The sequence below is a fragment of the Pan paniscus genome, chromosome 6 (genome assembly GCF_029289425.2).
Source record: "Pan paniscus chromosome 6, NHGRI_mPanPan1-v2.0_pri, whole genome shotgun sequence".
NCBI classification, from domain to species: domain Eukaryota; kingdom Metazoa; phylum Chordata; class Mammalia; order Primates; family Hominidae; genus Pan; species Pan paniscus.
In genome coordinates, this window is record NC_073255.2 from 40,600,617 (window position 1) to 40,620,423 (window position 19,807).

General features: G+C 39.5%; 1 protein-coding gene across 2 annotated transcripts in view; it reads right to left on the reverse strand.

Moving 5' to 3' along the window:
* The window catches only part of LOC129398411 (uncharacterized), a 49,344-nt gene that overhangs the window by 23,739 nt on the left and 5,798 nt on the right, over window positions 1-19,807 (reverse strand). The window contains exons 2-3 of one of the 2 annotated variants that reach the window (XR_008955783.2): window positions 18,230-18,346; window positions 5,510-5,646 (exon numbers count right to left, since the gene is read on the reverse strand). The gene's annotated coding sequence lies outside the window, so the exon portion shown is untranslated. Of the gene's footprint in view, window positions 1-5,509; window positions 5,647-10,448; window positions 10,807-18,229; window positions 18,347-19,807 lie in introns of those variants that run through there. The other variant, XM_063606200.1, reaches the window with a different exon arrangement.

Genomic DNA, 19,807 nt, shown 5'->3' on the forward strand with positions numbered 1-19,807 from the left:
AGATCATGCCACCCTTCCACGGTATCCTGTTTCTTTTTATGTCAAGTGAGGGCTGGCATAAATAAAATTTTCTGTTCTGAAAAACTCTTATTATCAATGAAAGAGAGATAATTTATGGAGAGAAAAAACAGGGGAGTAAGTACAGAATGGCAGATCCATAAGAAATTGTTCCAAATGAAAAGCAAGCTATGAAAATTGGTATTTTCAAAAAAGATTAACGAAATCAATCTCTGTCCTACCTCTACTGCGATATTCCTTCCCTGAATATTTTAACAGTAGATATATAACAGGGACAGAATAATTTGAAATCGGAAGTTTCTCATTTAAAAAAAACTAGTGATTTAAAGAGTAAAATTCATTTTACCTTGATTCCAAAGAGCTGTTAGAAACACAACTCTCATGGAAGGACATTTAATTATATGAGCTTCACAATAACATTGTCTTCAAATCAGGCCTACCCCCTAACATTTGGGGGATCTGAGTCAAAAGCACATATTGAAGTCAACATCTGATGTTGACTTTAAAACTCTAAATATTTTAAAGTTACAAACAAAGCAAAATAAACTGTTAAATAAATACTTAAATCCTCCTGCCTGGACACCTTTATAAAACCCTGAAAGATCAGGTTTTAATTTAGATTTCTCAAACTCTTCAAAGTTCCATACCTGCTTAGTCCCCAGCCCCATGGCTACCTACCCTTGGGAGGGTGGAGGTGAGGAAGAAGCCATGGAAGTTGCTTGGACCATGTGAGCTAGGAATTCCTCCATCCTGGTTACCCCAAATGTGGTCTGATGAGGGCATACAGACTCTGAGTGAGTACATCCCTTTAGCAACACAGACACTTTACCCCATGAAGAGGGGCAGGGCCCAAGAACGGACAGAGTGGAAACCTCAAATGTTTGGGTTTCAGTCTCAGGGGACATTCTCACTCTGGCCTAAGGATTATACTGCTTCAGATACTTCTTGGTGATCAATCATCAGATGAGGGAATAGAGAGTAAAGCTTTCATTCTTCTGGATCCTTTGGAATATTATTTTTAAATGTAAATTTTTTTATGACATTAGTTGACAAATCAAAAGTTGTAATGATTTGTCTTTTGGATCATTTCTCAGCCTTCTGGCTAAGATCAAGTGTGATTTGTCTTTTGGCATCATGCAGCATTAGAATTTTCTGAAATTCAAGTTCATATACAAAGTGAAGTGGAGTTGGTTGATTCTTATTATTATTTTGTGTGGTTTTAACATAATGTGCAATCCAAAAGATAATCTCTAGGGAGGAGTAATAGGAGTAGAGAGAATGGAAAAGGAGACTTTTACCCTTAGTTGATACCATTCTGAACTGTGGGACTTTTTTATCATTTGGATATATCACATTTACATTAACATGACAAAAAATTAAAGATCTTTTAATAGTCCCTTAATGCAAATATAGAAGTTTGAATGCTGAATTTAATGATTAGGCATAGGTCTTTTGGTATCCAGATGAAACACTGCCAACTCAACATATTAGGTAATGTGATAAATACAGAAATGCTATTTTTTCTTAATGGCAACATTCACATTTGAAGCAAGCTGTCAGTAGCAAACAGCTTTGCTTGAGTTGCCTGGTTTAGCAGATGTCTTTGTTAGGAATGTGACAATTATCACCATTGTTTATTTCAGTGAATATCAAGTAGTACAGAGGGAAGCCAAGTTCTCATCAATAGTGCACATGGTTAATTGCATCATGATAACTTCTCACATGCCTTACTCTTTGTTACTTGCTCTTGAAATTATGAAAAGACATATCTGACTCTGACTAAAAAGGTGAATGCAGTTCAAAGTCAATATCAGCTGTAACACAAAACTATGTAGACCACATGGGAATAGGCAAATTATTTTTTTCCAGCTACTTTACTTGCTGTATAATAATAATGGGTAACATTTACTGAGCACTGACTTTGTACCAGATAATTAAGAAGCACTTTACATACATGATCTCTTTCAATTATAACCAGAAGCTTCCCTGATATTTACATATATTCTTTCACTTGCACTGTGTCTTCCTTTTAACATGTTATTATTTGCTATAGTGCCAAAGGCTTATTTTGGTATGATGAATATCATGAATTTTGTCTACTAAATAATTCCCATTATGGAAGTTCCATTATAAGGAGAAAATGTATACTATAATAAAGACTAAATTATTAAGGAAAACAAAATAAAAATCTTGCTCCCCAAGACAAGTTAAATTGATCTTTAATTCTATAAATTAAATCAAGTCAAAGCTTGATATAGAATTCAATAATTCTATAAACAATAAGACATCTACTATGGGAGCGCTTCATATTCATTGGGTCGGATGCAAAAATGAATTAGGCTGTGTCCCTGTCTTCCAAGATGTATGCTTTAATGGAGAAGAGAAACACGTAGGTGCCAAAACAGACTGTACTCAGTTCTGTGTTCCAGATATTAACCAAGTATTTGATAATGCAGGGTGACTCTTGTTCTGACTTTGGTGATGGAGACAGCATTTTGAAAGAGAATGATTTGAATGAGGTCCCTGACCATGGGCTCTGAACTTTTGAGGGTCCCACTCTGGCCTTCTGGGGGCTCTACAAAAGCTGATCTAGGAGGAAGGCCATCAGACAGAGGCAATAGTCTAAGAAAAGGCAACTCAGACCCTGGTCTGTTTGAGAGACTTGCCACACAGACCAGGCTGCAAGAATGGAGTGGAGATAAGATGAGAGAGATGGATTCAGACCAAATCATGGAGATCTTTGACTACAGAGGAAAGGGGTAGGGTATAAAAGTCTTTGAACTGGAAGTGTGACTTGGTCATATCTGAACCTTAGGAAGATGACACTAGCAGCAGTGTTCAAAAATGTGACATTCGAGGTGACAGAGAAAGACAAGTAAGTAATCCAAAGAATGAGAAAGAGCTTTCTTTCTTTCTTTTTTTTTTTTTAGACGGAGTCTTGCTCTGTCACCCAGGCTGGAGTGCAGTGGTGTGATCTCAGCTCACTGCAACCCACCTCCTGGGTTCAAGCAATTCTCCTGTCTCAGCCTCCCGAGTAGCTGGGACTACAGGTGCATGTCACCACACCTGGCTAATTTTTGAATTTTTAGTAGAGATGGGGGTTTCACCATAGTGGTGAGGCTGGTCTAGAACTCCTGACCTTAGGTGATCCACCTGCCTCAGCCTCCCAAAGTGCTGGGATTACAGGTGTGATACACCACGCCCGGCTGAGAAAGAGATTTCTATAACGTGAAGAAATCACTGTGAATGGTACAGTTATTTTGCTATTTTTTTGCTAATTCGAGGAAGACAAACTGAAACCAGAGAGACTTTTTAACATGCTTTTGCAATAGTACACAGAGGAGTTAATGAGTTTCTGAAGAAGGGAGTGAACAGAGAAGATTGATTTGAAAGATAATGGTGGAAGGAGATGCCATTGAATTGATTAGCCAAGATCAAAAACACACCAGTGAAAAGTGATGAGTTGAATTTAGATCAGAGTTTAAAGTGTCTGCAATGCATCAGTGTGGAATGTTCAGCATCCAGTTAGAAATAAGGGTCTGATTAGGGGAAGACAGATGAGGGCTAAAGGGACAGAGGTAGGAGTCATTCTTACAAAGGTGAGAGGTAGAGCAATTAAATAATTGAGTCATAAGATAGGATGAGATTACCAAGGGACTGTTGAGAGTTAAAAGAGAGGACTGAACACTGAATCTTCAGAAAGCTTACATTTAACCGGCCTATTCTAAAGGGGGAGAAGAGGAATCCTGAAAGGAAACTACACAGAAGCAGTTCATGAGGGAGGAGGAGAGGAGAATGCAACATGAATTCCAGTGGAGATGAGGGTTCTAGTGAGAAAAGTGTGGTCCATGTTGTCAAATTCTGCTGAAACCAGAATTTCAGCAGAAGGTCTAAGAAGAGGATTTTGGCTTTGGAACTTTGCAGAGGCTGAAGGTGCTTAGGATTAAGTGGGGGAAGAAACCAAGATGGATGAAGTTTGTGGATGAAGAAGAAAAAGAGAGAGACAGAAATACAAAGAATGGAAATTAGACTCCAGGGAGAGTCTCCTTAGGGCAGGAGAGAAACGGTTTGCAGTTATTAAGGGGAGGACTCGAAGAAGAGATGATTGATAGAGCAAAGTCAAAGAGCACATGGGAAGGGAAGAGAGAAAAAGGGTAGATGAAAACACTGGCTTTAGAACAAAATCACAAAAATTCTTCTTCAGACACCGGAGGAAGATAAGTGAATAGGTAATAATTTGGACAAAATGATATTTATAAGTTATTCTTATCAGATGACCTCCAGCTTCTAGTAAATTAGGTGGCAAAAGAGGTTAGAGGTAGATGTAGAAATCTGATGAGACTGCAGAGGAGTGAAACAACAGATAGAACTATTTTAAGAGTGAATGAATGAGAGATGAGAAAAGGAATGTCCAGTGTTGTTGAGTTCCAAGACAAACTGTACAATACAACTTTTAGAGCAGTCAGTCAGCCTGGTTATGGTATGTTCTCCAGAAATGTTCAGCTGCCAAGAAATGGGTAAAGAAGATACAGATGGTTTCCTTAACTAGGGCTGGAAATCGGCAGAACAGGTGTGACAGAAGAACAGTGAGATGAGTCATTAGAATGCTGGCGAGGGCAAAGTGAGAAAAGTTGTCCCAAGGACTCACGAGGTGCCTTATGATGTCCTGTGAAACCAGGAAGACTAGTGGATGGGGAAAAAGCAAAGGGACTGGATCTAATGATGTGAAGGATGGGTCAGAAGGTATGAGGTTATAGGAGAGATAGAAAGATAGGTAGTGGTCAGAGGAAATTTTTCACGTTTGACAGTCTCAGATGTGGAGAAGTTGAGGGTGATGGTGAAAACTAAGGTATGTCTGGCTACACTAAAGAGGATCTGAGGCAGAATGAGATGAAAGTCACAAAGATCAAGTTAAGGAGCCAATAGTTCAGAAAGTTAGAAAGATTATCAACATGGATTTTGAATCTCCCAAAATACTGTGGTTGGTAGCTGAGATTTCTTTAATATGATGAAAGCCACACATTAATATGATATTAAAATATGAGTCACTAGAAAAGTATCTGGAAGGGGGTCACTCAACCTTGCTCCTTCAACAAATATATATCAGGTAACATGAAACTACATTCAACAAGCATGATATGATGGATATGTTTTTAAACAATGGTTTAATTAACGTTGAGTTTAGTTCCCACTGTCAGAGTACAACTTAGCACCTTGTGGATGACCTTGCACTAAAAGTAGAAAATACAAATCAGTTACCATGAAGAAGGAAAGAAAAGTAGAGAAGTTAAATCCAGTAATTAAGAAACATCACCATACATTCAAATGAATGGTTGGACCAAGTAAATAATAATAATGCTCAAGAAATTACTTGTATTCATCCTGAAACTGCTAATCATTCCCTAATGTTTTGCCCTAAGAGTATACATTTTCACACTCAAAGATTCTTTGTACAAACAGTCAATGGACACAGAAATGCAGGCTTTCTCACCAATTTGCCTTCTAGGTTGTCATAAGACTAGCTCGGTGGTGGCACATCTGGAGTCATCGAATGCAGGAACCACAACAAATGGGACTCACTGGTCCTTTGTACCCCATATGGGAACACAGCCACAATTTTCTAAAGTTCTGAAAATAAATAAATTTTTTTTTAGAGACAAGTACAGTGACTCTATTATATACACTCATCAGGAGATTGTGCAGAGTTTGGGATGTTGTAATCATCTAACTCAAAGAGGAATTGTTAGCCAGATGTCGAAAAATACATGTAAATAGGCTCTGGGAGTACATGTTATCTCTAAATCTTCCCAAAGAATGTTGACCTAGTCCTAGAACATTTATTTACATATGCTTTTCAAACAATCTTTAGAGTAAACTGAGAAGCCCTCTTTTGCATTACTTTGGTTAGTCCAATATAGATAAAACATTGATAATTGTTGAAGCTGTGTGGTGGATATGAGGGTTTATCATACTCTTCTCTCTTCTTTTGTATATGTTTGAAATGTTTCATAATAAGAAGTAAAAAAACATAAAAGGAGAGAGGAGACAGTCTCCTTATGGGGCTTGTATAGCTGGTGGTAAATGAGACCCCTTTCTTTTCTTCTTCCTGTTGACACACTGTAACCTGTGAAAAGCTGCTTACTCAAGTTTCCTTTTCAACAGAACAAATTAGAATGCACTGAGCCTAAGTTATGGATGGTATAGCATCATTATTGTTCCTCATATTCCTTCATGCTTCATAAAATTCTTCCACGTGCTGTCATTTCATTTGCTCCCACAGAACTTCCGTACACACAGGCTTCTCCCAAATAGTTTTCCTCCCAACATCCATCCTGAATGCAACAGGTTTTAATCATTCATGAACCAATCTTTATGGAACACCTAGTAAGTGCCATTATTTTAACATTATTTTATAAATTCCATGCCTAATTATTTTTGCGTGACAAAAATATCATCTAACAGAAAGCATTTATTTCCTCAATAAACATCTATTAAGCACTTAATATCTGCAAACTAGGTATCAAGGCCTTGGTTATAAAGCTTGCTGGAAACTTCTGCAAGGAAGCAAAAATGGTTGAAGATTAGTGAGGTGAGGGCCTGGGGCAGTGACTCATGCCTGTAATCCCAGCACTTTGGGAGGCAGAGCGGGGTGGATCCCAAGGTCAGGAGATTGAGACCATGCTGGCTAACATGGTGAAACCCCATCTCTACTAAAAATACAAAAAATTAGCCAGGCATGCTGGCACGCACTTGTAGTCCCAGCTACTTGGGAGGCTGAGGGAGGAGAATCGCTTGAACCCAGGAGGCGGAGGTTGCAGAGCGTGCTACTGCACTCCAGCCCGGGTGACAGTGAGACTCTGTCTCAAAAAAAAAAAAAAATTAGTGAGGTGGCACTTCTAGTGAGTAAATGAGAATATTTAAAAATGCAGATTCTCTTGCTGTTTTGGTTACTGTAGCCTTGTAGTATAGTTTGAAGTCAGGTAGCACGATGCCTCCAGCTTTGTTCTTTTTGCTTAGGATTGACTTGGCAATGCGGGCTCTTTTTTGATTCCATATGAACTTTAAAGTAGTTTTTTCCAATTCTGTGAAGAAAGTCATTGGTAGCTTGATGGGGATGGCATTGAATCTATAAATTACCTTGGGCAGTATAGCCATTTTCACAATATTGATTTTTCCTGTCTATGAGCATGGAATGTTCTTCCATTTGTTGGTGTCCTCTTTTATTTCGTTGAGCAGTGGTTTGTAGTTCTCCTTGAAGAGGTCCTTCACATCCCTTGTAAGTTGGATTCCGAGGTATTTTATTCTCTTTGAAGCAATTGTGTTTGGGAGTTCACTCAGGACTTGGCTCTCTGTTTGTCTGTTCTTGGTGTGTAGGAATGCTTGTGATTTTTGCACATCGATTTTATATCCTGAGACTTTGCTGAAGTTGCTTATCAGCTTAAGGAGATTTGGGGCTAAGACGATGGGGTTTTCTAAACATACAATCATGTCATCTGCAAACAGAGACAATTTGACTTCCTCATTTCCTAATTGAATACCCTTTATTTCTTTCTCCTGCCTGATTGCCCTGCCAGAACTTCCAACATTATGTTGAATAGGAGTGGTGAAAGAGGGCATCCCTGTCTTGTGCCAGTTTTCCAAGGGAATGCTTCCAGTTTTTGCCCATTCAGTATGATATTGGCTGTGGGTTTGTCATAAATAGCTCTTATTATTTTGAGATTAGAATGGCAATCACTAAAAAGTCAGGAAACCACAGGTGCTGGAGAGGATGTGGAGAAATAGGAACACTTTTACACTGTTGGTGAGAGTGTAAACTAGTTCAACCATTGTGGAAGATTCCTCAACGAATCTTGAGGATTCCTTGTGTGGCGATTCCTCAAGGATCTATAACTAGAAGTACCATTTGACCCAGTGATCCCATTACTGGGTATATACCCAAAGGATTATAAATCATGCTACTATAAAGACACATGCACATGTATGTTTATTGCGGCACCATTCACAATAACAAAGACTTGGACCTAACCCAAATGTCCATCAATGATAGACTGGATTAAGAAAAGATGACACATATACACCATGGAATACTATGCAGCCATAAAAAAGGATGAGTTCGTGTCCTTTGTAGGGACATAGATGAAGCTGGAAACCATCATTCTGAGCAAACTATCACAAGGACAGAAAACCAAACACCGCATGTTCTCACTCATAGGTGGGAATTGAACAATGAGAACACTTGGACACAGGGTGGGGCACATCACACACTGGAGCCTGTCGTGGGGTTGGGGGAGGTGGGGAGGGATAGCATTAGGAGAAATACCTCATGTAAATGATGAGTTAATGGGTGCAGCACACCAACATGGCACATATATACATATGTAACAAACCTGCATGTTGCGCACATGTACCCTAGAACTTAAAGTATAATAAAAAAAATTTCATTTTGTGAGGAATACTACAAATTGGGTTCAGTGTATACTGCTTGGGTGATGGGTGCACCAAAATCTCACAAATCACCACTAAAGAACTTACCATGTAACCAAATACCATCTGTTCCCCCAAAAAGCTATGGAAATAAAAACAAAATTTTTAAAATGCAGATTCCCAGGCCCTGCCAACAGAGGGATTTAAATTTGAGGTAGTCCCAGAAAAGGCTGAGAACCACTGGTCTAAGTCATTAAGTCTAAGGTGCCCAAGAGACTCTAGTCTGACTTAAGCTGGCCTTCAACTTGGAGTGTAGTTGGCAGGTGTAAGCAGGCAGGATATTTGTCTGAAGCTGCATCCTGGTGCCGGAAGGAATCTGAAAACAGGGTCCAAATCTAGAGAAAGAATTCAGCAGGATTTAGGCAAGGGGTCAGGACTCAGAGCTGCCAGGGTTTAGGTTCAAGGCTGGGCTTTGGTTCCGGTGGAGTGCGAAGCAAGGATCCTGAAAAGATCTACTGTATATTTTGTCCCAGTTGTGTAGCAGGCACTGTGTGAAGCTCTTACTCACGTCATCTCATTGATTCTTTATAATTAGCCCTGTGAGACAGGTTGATTTGCCCAAAGTCAGACAGCCAGTAAGTGGCTGAGTTGTGATTTGAGCTTAACTCTATTCTAACTGCAAAGCCCCTCTCTTTCTGCCCTTCCATGGTGCCTACAAGGACTGGGGCAAAGGGTCATCAGGCTCGCCCAGGGCAATAGCTAGGGAGACCATTCGAGTATAAGGGGTTCTGCTCATGTAAGGCTTCAGGCATCTGGCTATTTCCACACTCCCCTCACTAGTAGGTGAAATAAACTCCCAGTGACTGATAGGTTCTCTTGATTTCCAGCATTATGTCTCAGGCAACATAGGGAAATTGGCAGGTTTCTCTTTGTGCCCACAGCCTTCCTGATTATATCTGTTTCTTTTCCAGTCCCTTAGGAGGGGACTACCAGCCTCATGCTCTTCATCTCCATTCCCATTCAGGAATACATGTCTGAAGACAGATGAAAACATTGTACTTTTGGGACCTATTGCGTTTGAACAAAGATGAGGTACTTACAAGAATAAAAGTGATATCAAGAGCTGGAGATAGGAAAGATTTGGAAGATAAACTGAATTCCCAGAAATCACACTTGTAGATAGGCTGTAGCACATTCAAACTGCTCCTATTGCTATCTGAAGGAAATGATAAGATTTTGGGAGATGAGCTGATCAAGAGTTCTGCTGCTTCAGAGATTCTCTAGAAGTACTTTTCATACCACTGTACAGGCCTATGTATACAAAGTCCTCATTTTTCACAGGGAACAATAAGTATGTGTACGCTTCTCACAAAGACAGTCATCAGTGGTCACAACCCATCAAAGCCTCTTTCTTTTGATAACTGAAGTGATAGACCCAGTCACTGCTTTATTAGTATTCCAAATACCAGCACCACCCTACCCTACAATAAACAGAGTCAACAAGAGTGGCTCTCCTGGTACTCTTCACCTCACCAACACTGAGAGCTCAAGACCACGGAATTTTCTTCTACTTATCGGTGTATCACTTGTGAGTTCAAAATTGTCCTAGCAAATACTTCTGACTAATGGCTACCAGACACATTAATATATATTTTAAAATTTACAGGTGGTAGTTTATTTGCTGAGGAAATACAGTAATGAACTTTGAATGACATTATAAGATAATGTCAAACTGGATGACAACTTTTCTTTCTTTTTATAAATGGAGTCTCGCTCTGTCACCCAGGCTGGAGTGCAGTGGCATGATCTCAGCTCACTGCAACCTCTGCCTCCCGGGTTCAAGTGATTCTCCTGCCTCCCAAGTAGCTGGGATTACAGGTGCCCGCCACTGCGCCTGGCTAACTTTTGTATTTTTAGTAGAGACGGGGTTTCACCATCTTGGCCAGGCAGATGTCGAACTTCTGACCTCGAGATCCGCCTGCCTTGGTCTCCCAAAGTGCTGGAATTACAGGCGTGAGCCATGGCACCTGGCCACGATATAATTTTTAAACATGAGTTCAGACTATATACAGTTTTCTACAACTTGAGGTTTTTGACTTACCATGGACATCTTTTCAGGCCTAGTGTTCTATTTATATGATTGAACTGCAATTTATGATACAACTGTCCTATTAATGGACAATTAGGTTATTTACTATTTTTGCTGTTTCAATCAGTGCTATAGTGAGCATCCTTATATAAATACCTTTTGACGCCGGGCATGGTGGCTCATGCCTGTAATCCCAGCACTTTGGGAGGCAGAGGAGGCGGAGTGGTCAGGAGTTTGAGATCAGCCTGGGCAACATGGTGACAACCCCATCTCTACTAAAAAAAAAAAAAAAATACAAGAATTAGCTGGGCGCAGTGGCGGGTGCCTGTAATCCCAGCTACTTGGGAGGCTGAGGCAGAAGAATTGCTTGAATCCAGGAGGGGAGGTTGCATGAGCCAAGATCATGCCATTGTACTGTAGCCTGGGCAACAGAGCAAGGCTCCATCTCAAACAAAACAAAACAAAACAAAAAATCTTTTGATATATGTACTGGTTATTTTTCTAGGACAAACATCTAAAACAGGAATTGCCGAGTCAAATGGTATACATATTAACTAGACTTTGGTAGCTTGCAGGGAGAATGGTATGGGATGAACTACATCCCTCAAAAATTTATATGTTGAAGTCCTAACCCCTAGTCCTCAAAATGGAACTGTATTTGTAGAGGTAAGGCCTTTGAAAGGTAAGTTAAAATGAAGCTGTTAGGGTGCGCCCTAGTCCAATCTGACTGGTATCTTAATAAGAAGGAATTTGGACACACAAAGAGAAACCACAGAGGTACACACACAGTGGGAAGACCACGTAAGGACACAGTGAGAAGGTGGCCATCTGCAAGCTAAGGAGAGGGGCCTCAGGAGAAATTTAATTTGCTAACACCTTGATCTTGGAATTTTAGCCTCCAGAACTGTGAGAAAATTAATTTCTGGCATTTAAGTCACCCAGTTTGTGGTATTTTGTTATGGCAGTCTGAAAAGACTAATAGAGGAATCACTCTAAAAGCCTGGGTGGATCCCCAGGTGATCCACCCGCCTCAGCCTCCCAAAGTGCTGGGATTACAGGCGCGAGCCACTGCACCCAGCCTGGATGAAAATTTTTCTGTATCCTGTGTACACAACAGGATAAAGTAATTTATTTCTATATCATATACACAATAGGAGAAAGGCAGCATAATAAGGCAGACCAAACACTGGGCTTTGTTGCTTATTAGCTGTGCAACTTTTGCAAATTACTTAACTTCTCTGAGCTGTGTTTTCTACCATGAGAAAACAAAAAGAGTAATACTTGCCCTGAGAAGTTTTTGTGAGGATTGGGCATAATATACGTGATTGTCTAACAATACCCGGGATTTAGAGAGTTGAGGTGGGGCCCCTGTGGTGTGAGCGAGCTGTTCTAGTCACTTGCTCCCTCCACTCGTGTCCTTTGTCTCTTCCTTCATCAACCTTACCCTCCTTGCTTGTTGCAGTTTCTTTAACATGGTGTTTATTATAAACCTGGAGGAATTTCAAGGATCTCTGGAGGTTTGTGAACAATTTGTTTTTTGATGTATCTCATTCTGGCATGACATGGCATTAAGATTACAGGAAGAAGTTATTAAGGTATTTTCCCATTCACTTATCCCCACTTGTCATCATATAAACTACAAAACAGTGAGAAGAAAATCAAGAATATCTTTCCCACATTTCTTTCTTTGATTGATGGGAGTAAATAGTTCACCTTTAGTAGATCATTTTAAGTACATTAGTCTCTAGATTAAGACAATTAAATCACCCTAGATCGACCTAGTGGCTAGGGTAAGTTAACACAACGTTTGCAACTGAGCCTTAACGTATTCCCTCTTCCTGACCATGCCTCCTCCCTCAACTTTCACCATATCTGATCCATGTGCTTCTTTGAGAAAGAGGTAGGAAGGAAACTTGAAATGACTTGAGGATCTACATACATTCCATTCTGCAGCCATCCTCAATTACCTTCACATACTTGACATTCTTTCGATTTCCCAAAGAAATTATATACCCAAAATGGCACAGTTACAGTAGCTGGAATGATTGGTGTCAAGGTATAATACTTTTTTCTTCCTTCAGCAAATCATTCTTTTTATTATTATACTTTAAGTTCTAGGGTACATGTGCACAACGTGCAGGTTTGATACATACGTATACATGTGCCATGTTGGTTTGCTGCACCCATCAACCCATCATTTATGTGAGGTATTTCTCCTAATGCTATCCCTCCCCCAGCCCACCCCCCTACAACAGGCCCCAGTGTGTGATGTTCCCCACCCTGTGTCCAAGTGATCTCATTGTTCAATTCCCACCTATGAGTGAGAACATGCGGTGTTTGGTTTTTTCCCTTGCGATTGTTTGCTCAGAAAGATGGTTTCCAGCTTCTTCCATGTCCCTACAAAGGACATGAACTCATCCTTTTTTATGGCTGCATAGTATTCCATGGTGTATATGTGTCACATTTTCTTAATCCAGTCTATCATTGATGGACATTTGGGTTGGTTCCAAGTCTTTGCTATTGTGAATAGTGCCACAATAAACATACATGTGCATGTGTCTTTATAGTAGCATGATTTATAATCCTTTGGGTATATAACCAGTAATGGGATTGCTGGGTCAAATGGTAATTCTAGTTCTAGGTCCTTGAGGAATCACCACACTGTCTTCCACAATGGTTGTACCAATTTACACTCTCACCAACAGTGTAAAACCGTTCCTATTTCTCCGCATCCTCTCCAGCATCTGTTGTTTCCTGACCTTTTAACGATTGCCATTCTAACTAGTGTGAGATGGTACCTCATTGTGGTTTTGATTTGCATTTCTCTGATGACCAGTGATGACGAGCATTTTTTCATGTGTGTGTTGGCTGCATAGATGTCTTCTTTTGAGAAGTGTCTGTTCATATCCTTTGCCCACTTTTTGGTGGGGTTTTTTTTTCTTGTAAATTTGTTTAAGTTCCTTGTAGATTCTGGATATTAGCCCTCTGTCACATGGGTAGATTGCAAAAATTTTCTCCATATTCTGTAGGTTGCCTGTTCACTCTGATGGTAGTTTCTTTTGCCATGCAAAAGCTCTTTAGTTTAATTAGATCCCATTCATCTATTTTGGCTTTTGTTGCCATCGCTTTTTGTGTTTTAGTCATGAAATCCTTGCCCATGCCTATGTCCTGAATGGCATTGTCTAGGTTTTTTCTAGGGTTTTTATGGTTTCGGGTCTTACGTTTAAGTCTTCAATCCACCTTGAATTAATTTTTTGTATAAGGTGTAAGGAAGGGATCCAGTTTCAGCTTTCTACATATGGCTAGCCAGTTTTCCCAGCACCATTTATTAACTAGGGAATCCTTTCCCCATTTCTTGTTTTTGTCAGGTTTATCAAAGATCAGATGGTTGTAGATGTGTGGTGTTATTTCTGAGGGCTCTGTTCTGTTCCATTGGTCTATATCTCTGTTTTGGTACCAGTACCTTGCTGTTTTGGTTATTGTAGCTTTGTAGTATAGTTTGAAGTCAGGTAGCATAATGCCTCCAACTTTGTTCTTTTTGCTTAGGATCGTCTTGGCAATGTGGGCTCTTTTTTTGGTTCCATATGAACTTTAAAGTAGTTTTTTCCAATTCATTGGTAGCTTGATGGGGATGGCATTGAATATATAAATTACTTTGGGCAGTATAGCCATTTTCACGATATTGATTCTTTCCATCCACGAGCATGGAATATTCTTCCATTTGTTTGTGTCCTCTTTTTTTTGTTGTTGAGCAGTGGTTTGTAGTTCTCCTTGAAGAGGTCCTTCACATCCCTTGTAAGTTGGATTCCTAGGTATTTTATTCTCTTTGAAGCAATTGTGAATGGGAGTTCACTCATGGTTTGTCTGTTCTTGGTGTATAGGAATGCTTGTGATTTTTGCACATCGATTTTGTATCCTGAGACTTTGCTGAAGTTGCTTATCAGCTTAAGGAGATTTTGGGCTGAGAAGATGGGGTTTTCTAAACATACAATCATGTCATCTGCAAACAGGGATAATTTGACTTCCTCATTTCCTAATTGAATACCCTTTATTTCTTTCTCCTGCCTGATTGCCCTGCCAGAACTTCCAACACTATGTTGAATAGGGGTGGTAAGAGAGGGCATCCCTGTCTTGTGCTGGTTTTCAAAGGGAATGCTTCCAGTTTTTGCCCATTCAGTATGATATTGGCTGTGGGTTTGTCATCAATAGCTCTTATTATTTTGAGATACATTCCATCAATACCTAGTTTATTGAGAGTTTTTAGCGTGAAGGGCTGCTGAATTTTGTCAAAGGCCTTTTCTGCATCTATTGAGATAATCATGTGGTTTTTGTCGTTAGTTCTGTTTATGTGATGGATTATGCTTATTGATTCCTTCAGCAAATCATTTTACATGTAAAGTGAAAGATTGCTTTGCTGCAGATTGTTGTGTATTGGTGACAAAAGGAGAGGAAGAGGGAGAGTATCCGCCAGTGATTGAAGAAAGGGCTTTACTTTTATCATCTTTTCCTTCTCTTTTTTTCTTTTCAGAGTTCACCTTGGTAGATTAAGCACTATAGGGGGCCGGGTGTGGTGGCTCACGCCTGTAATCCCAGCACTTTGGGGGGCCAAGGTGGGCGGACTGCCTGAGACCAGAGTTCAAGGCCACCCTGGGCAACATGGTGAAACCCCGTCTCTATTAAAAATACAAAAATTAGCCAGGTGTGGTTGTAGGCGCCTGTAATCCCAGCTACTCGGGAGGCTGAGGATGGAGAATCACTTGAACCTGGGAGGCGGAAGTTGCAGTGAGCCAGGATCGCGTCACTGCACTTCAGCCTGGGTGACAGAGCAAGACTCTGTCTCAAAACAATAAACTTGAAAAAAAAAAAAAACCACCATATGTCTGGGAAGGCTTGTGCATACTTTTCCCTAATAGGTTAGTACCTATCTTGGGAAGCTAAGAGTCAGGGCTGCCTTTTATGTAGAACTGATCAGAAGGGAGAGGGGCTAGAAGCAGCTGGGCTGAAGCAAGGAAAGTAAAGATGGATTTGTTCTCTTGACCCAACCTGGCCAATGGCAGAGTTAGCCAAGGCTTTCATTTGTCTGTCATGGAGATGCTAAAAACAGAGAAGTCTCTGCCAGATTTGAAATCTGGGGGGAAATTGTGTAGGAACTGTTGCTTTTCCTTTTTTCTCAATGTGTTTGTGTGTGCATGCAATGGAAGCTGGAGATAAATTAAGGAGCAACTATGAAGATAATATAACCATTTCTTCCTATTTGCAATATTTAAGTTCCACTTTTTTTGCCCCTTTTTGGTGCTGCTTTTTCTACTCTATTTTCTAAACCACATATAACCCTCCAAAATATATGCAATTATTTCCAATAAATATTTGAGTGCCTACTATGTGCAAGGTATTATGCTAGGTTCTGCATTAGAGAGCTAAGATTTAGTCTACCTCATGGTCTGCAGTCTCACAGCAAAAGTAACCCATGGTCATGCTTGCTCATAGATTTGCAAAAACAGCTAGATTTTACAAAAGAAAACATTTTAGTTGTCTAGCATTCATTGATAGCATCTACATGTCATGGACATTTAGCTCAAAGCAAAAACGTATTTTGAAATAATGAACAATTAAATGATCACTTTTATCAGAAACAAAAATTTCAGAAGAGTTTGCTCACTTGTGTGTCACAAATCGTGAAAGGGAAAGGGAATTATGTCCATGCCATATGTGAACCATAGAGTTAGGCAGTAATATCATATCATCTGCAGTACAGCTGCTTCATTTAAATTCAAACTCTAACATTTATAGTTTCAATAGTTGTTATTGTGGGCTGTATACATGACATTAAAAATCATATTTGAGGAAGTTCTTCAATTTGGTAGCTGATTTAGATTATAAGGTCTCTTCCAACTCTAAGATATTAGAGTCTATTAGGACACAATTGTAGTCTTGGGAATAAGAACTTGAGGGTGAAATATCCAGAGTTCAACACCAGTGTTTAATGCTGCATTGCTACCATTTTGGATAATAAAAATGACAATTATTTTGGTTTCATAAAATCTGTTTATCTGTTTATAGTGTTTGGCTGGAAAGATGTTATCACTTACTGCCAAATTTTTAAAGCAAATAAAAGAAAAAGGAGTATCAACCAAAAACCATAAATAAGTCATAATCATGATTCTGCACATGAAAAGGAGCACATCATGGATAACAATCACAAACACCATCATTTGCTTTTTTTTTTTAATAGATGCTTAAGTACCTCCCTAAAAATAGGATCCAATCAATATCAAATGATTAGAGATACAGTACAGGAAAGAATTTCTGAGTTGTTGGGAGCCTCATGAAGGAGGGGAGTAATGACACACTATACTACTTTAACTATTACTAAGCATTTGTCCTCTACCAGTCAGTCTCCATGGTAATCCAATGCAACTGCTTCGCTTAAAGCAAGTGGATCAGTCTGGCACAGGCTAATTTGCTTCCTCTCCAAATTTCCTGTTTTCCTGGATATGAGGTCTCCAAGTGCATCTTCAGGAAACAGCCACTCATTAGAGGTCCTCTAGAAAGGATAACTTGGAGAGAGCAGGTTCTTATTGCTTGCTGAAATCATAGCCTTGTTCTAACCTCATGTTTCATCTACATAAAATTACTAAAGTTCAATTCAGTTCACTTTCAGGAGTCTCTTCTAGTGCAGGAGGCATTCACTTATTGCCAAAGTCAATATACTAAGTCTGGTTGTTGAAGGCAGCTGGTTTCCCATAGAACCATGTGTCCTTGTTTCCTATTTCAGTTAGTTTCTGAGTCAATGGTAGGAAAATGCCAAAGGGAGTTGGCAACAATGGCCTTTTCCACTTATAATAGATTTTCTTTGATGTACTTTGGATTTTTCTCCAGTATTGTGTTCAGCGGTATTTCTACTGTGTAATCAGATTGGATAGCTCCACAACAAGGCACTGATTGGCAAGAGAACACCGAGGTAAATGATTTCCTCTCTTCCTTTGGTCCCTGAGGCAACCGTGCTGCCAGTCTATTACCAGTGATATGGAGTCTTCAGAGGGAAGTGAGGCTCTTATCTGCATTAGAACTAAGGTTCCAGAAGAGCCCTGGAATTTGAAAATTCCTTGAGCCTCCAGTGATAAGTTGAGATAAATCCGGCCTCCCGAGGCAGTCTGGATTCAAACATCCTATTTCTGCACTGCTTCCTCCCCCTTCCCTCCTTGGCTGGTGGGAAAAAGAAAAACTCTTCCTGAGGTGACTAATTTAAGAATGGGAGTTATTTGCTCTGCTTTTTTGCTGTTTGTTTAAATCTCTGGGGCTTCAAGCTGCATGGTTCTCTCATTTTATTTTCTTTTGTTTTGTTATTATTACTATGTCTTTTGGCTTTTCCTCCTTTGTGGGATGAAGTTTGATTTTTAAACAGAAAAAAAAAGCTATGAGGCTTTATTAAAAAAAAAAAAAAACTTCGTTCATCAGTTTTATAGCCTTGCAAGTGTCACTTGACTTCCTGTACCTTACAGATTCCTAATCTATAAAAGGGCATGTCAATATTCCCTTGAATTTGCGGAACATTAACATTGTCAATTATTTTAGATTCTTTGTTCTCAAGATAACTTTCCTCTAATAACTATGCTATTTAATCATGAACTTAACATTAGAATGTATAATTTTCAAATATTCAAAAGTTAAATATAAAAATATTTAAACCATACTTACCTTGATTCCCTGGTGTTTGTATTTCACGACACTTAAACGAGATTTTGTGAATGGTAGAATATTTCTCTTGTGTAATAGTTGTCTCTCAGTATCAGAGGGGATTGGTTCCAGGACCTCCTGTGGATGACAAAATCCTCAGATGCCCAACTCCCTGATATGAAATGGTGTAGTACTTGCAAATAACCTATACATATCCTCTCTTATACTTCAAATCATCTCTAGGTTACTTATAATACCTAATACAAGGTAAGTGCTATGTAAATGGCTGTTATACTATATTGCTTAAGGAATAATGACAAGAAAAAGTCTGTACATGTTCAGTACAGATGCAATTTAAAAAAAATTTTCTGTGGTTGGTTGAATCCATGGGTGTGGAACCCACAGATACGGAGGGGCTGGCTATATCTTGAATGAAGAGTTTTCATATTTGAAATCTGACCTGAAAAAAAAATTAATTCATACGAAACTAAGTTAGTTTCAACTTGTTTTTTTTTTTTTTTTTTTTTGAGACGGAGTCTTGCTCTGTCACCCAGGCTGGAGTGCAGTGGAACAATCTGCTCACTGCAACCTCCGCCTCCTAGGTTCAAGCCACTCTCCTGCCTCAGCCTCCCCAGTAGCGGGATTACAGGCGTGCACCACCACGCCCAGCTAATTTTTGCATTTCAGTAGAGACAGGGTTTCACCATGTTGGCCAGGCTGGTCTTGAACTCCTAACCTCATGATCCACCCACCTCGGCCTCCCAAAGTGCTGGGATCACAGGCATGAGCCACCGTGCCTAGCCCTAGTTTCAGCTTTCATGAACAAGTTACATAACTTTAATTTTCACAAGAAAAAAGTTTTAGTTAATGGCTCTTTCTTTTCCACATAATTTCTCAATCCTCTTCCAATATCCTTCAAAGGAGGAATATAAAGCACTCAAGGGCTTTTTGGATACTTGGATGTTACTGTTAACAGCAAAATATTGTGGATTGCCTAAACTGGTTCATAAAATACACACCTGAAGTCTCAAGCTTCCCCTCCACCACTCAATCTGACCATGTCTGCTAATTTTTGGTAACGCAGAAAACAGGAGAGATCTGTTGAGAGGTGCCATCTCATTTTTACTGTTATGTTCTGAGTTGGCCCTCAAATAGAACCTTCATATAGACCTAATACCATTCTCTGGTCCTTCTTCTTGCATCAAAGGTAAAAAAGTACCTGAAAATTGTAACAATCATCTTACCCTCTCACCAGACTAATGTCCAGCAAATAAAGGATAGGATTCAGGACAATAGGGAAACAAATCTCTTCACCTGAGATCTCATGTATTGGAAAAGTATGAGTTCTCTGAACCTTGTCTCAGAGCCTTATAAAATGTTAAGAGCTAAAGGGAAATCATTTCATTTCTTTGAACTTTGGTTTACTCAATTAAAAAGTGGGTGTAATACCTGTTTCATAAAATTGTTATATGGATTAAATGAGATCAATGTGAAATGGCTGGCTATAAAAATTCTCATCTTCAGGTTATTATAGGTAGTCCTGGTTCTACTACCAGCTAGAATGTTGGTCCATATTTATCACAGACAATTACTAAAACA